This window comes from Marmota flaviventris, chromosome 2 (assembly GCF_047511675.1).
Source record: "Marmota flaviventris isolate mMarFla1 chromosome 2, mMarFla1.hap1, whole genome shotgun sequence".
NCBI classification, from domain to species: Eukaryota; Metazoa; Chordata; class Mammalia; order Rodentia; family Sciuridae; genus Marmota; species Marmota flaviventris.
In genome coordinates this window covers 136867492-136869723 of record NC_092499.1, presented here as the reverse complement: position 1 = coordinate 136869723, position 2232 = coordinate 136867492, and positions in this window count along the sequence as shown.

Below are 2232 nucleotides of genomic sequence, written 5' to 3'. Positions count from 1 at the left end.
CATCCTGTAGTTCTGTATATTCACTTCTGTGTATATTAGTGAAAGCACAAGAAGAGCTATCCTTGGGGTTTCATATGTTTTGTGGACAGAACTCTGTGATAGCTCTAGTCCTATTGCATTCTTCTTGGAAAAAAAAAAAATTACCTGTTCTGTACCAGAGTTTCCTCAACTGTAAAATAAGGAAGATGGATTAGGTGGTCAGCAAAAATTCTAAAACCTTTCTAATTCTAAAATTTTGTGATTCATTACATTTTCAAGAAAACAAATTTATTATTGTTTTAACTTAAAAAGGCACTTTAAGCTTTTTGTTTCTTATTGTAGAATGAAAGATTGTTACCCATTATAAAAGCTATTTCTGGCAACAGTAAATAGTACTCCTGTAAATGTCGCCAGTGCCCTTCTCTCTTTACCTTTTGAAAATTATAAACTATAACCACATATATTAGTGATCTCTTTTTTAAAAAAAATATTTATTTTCTAGGTGTAGTTGGACACAATACCTTTATTTAATTTATTCATTTTTATGTGGTGCTGAGGATCAAACCCAAGGCCTTGCACACACTAGGTGAGTGTGCTACCGCTGAGCCACAACCCCAGCCCCAAGTGATCTCTTTTCAGGCCTTTTCTAACTTGATCTCATTGGAAACTACCTCTTTCTCCTTGAAATTCTCTTAATTCAGCTCTCATGACACTCATTTTTGTTCTGCATTTTTGTTGTCCATCTGTCTCCTTTGATTACTTCTGTATGCCTGTCCCATTTATTGACATCTCTCTCTCTCTTTTATTGTGGCGATCTATTTCCAGATCTCAGGCTTTTGCTAAGCTTCACTCACACTAGTATTTCCTACCTGGTCGTTTCACAAACTCTAAATGTCTAAAAGTTACAAATGGAACCTCTTGTCCACTCTTTAAAGCCCTAAATCTGCTCTTCTTCCCATTTTTAATTGACATTATCATCTACTCAAATTTTGTTCATTTTTTTGTAAAAGAAACTATCCTTGATATTACTGATTTTTCCCTTTATCCCTCACATTTAGTCTGTCCCCTTGTCCTATTGATTCTTATTTCAAAATGTCTCTAGTTAATCCCCTCCTTCCATTTCCACAACAGAGGTCTTTTTTGTTGTCTCTTGCTTGGGTTTTTGCAAGACTGTCTCTCCCAGTTGCTCTGCTTCCCATCTGTTCCCCTTTCACAGTGCTTCCACTTATCAAAAGAAAGAAAGTCAAAACGTGTAATTGAATTCTTTACTAGAAGAACAATAATGCTGTATCAGAGCACACTCTAAGGAGAAGACATGCATCAACTAGCTAGCTAGCATTTTCGATACTGGCTGGCATGGTGGCACAGGCCTGTAATCCCAGTGACATGGAGGCTGAGGCACAAGTTCAAGGCTAGTCTGGACAATTTAGCAAGATCCTGTCTTGAAATAAAAAATAAAAAGGGCTGGGTTGTAGCTCAGTGGTAGAGCACCCCTGGGTTCAATCACTAGTACCAGGAGAAAAAAAAAAAAATCTTTTGACAGTCTTATGTCAGGTTCGTGGATAAGATCAAAGACACTGTTGACAGAGATGTTAGTTCACAGAAGGAATATGTGGTTTCAGAAGGATTCTATAGCCAAGTAAATAAACAGTGACAGTGCATTGTATTTGTGCTATAGAATAGTACCATTTGGTAGAAATACAACATGGCCCTGTAATAGGGTCAGAATCACGGTATACACACAGTTTACGTGCTGAATATATTCTCTGAATAGACTTCTTTGCAAAGGCTGTAAGACTTGTGGAGCTTCAAAGCTATGATATTAAGAACATCAGAGCAAAATTGCCTTATCTCTGGATAAGTTACAATGCTAATCCTTGGAATGCATCTGAAGATACAAATTTTGAAGCATTTTGAAGAAACTTCCAAGTTAATTAATCAAAAGTGCCAGTAAATTTCGAGTATTGTCCCTATTATTTAGTGGTGTGAATTTTGGTATACTGTCACCAAGTTAAAAAATGTTATAAGTAACAATGAGAAATTTTTCTGAAAGAAAGGGAAAAAAAATCTGGTTTGGGAGGTGAAGCAAAGCATCCTTTAGGGAAAAGGCAAAGGGTGACAATTACAGAAATGATGATTCATTAAGATGTGTCATTTCAATTATAATAAAATAAGTGAATCAAACAGGAAATGCCCTTTTTTTTTTTTTTGCCTGATGAGCAGAGAGGTTTAAAAGTGTAGTGTTTGGCACTG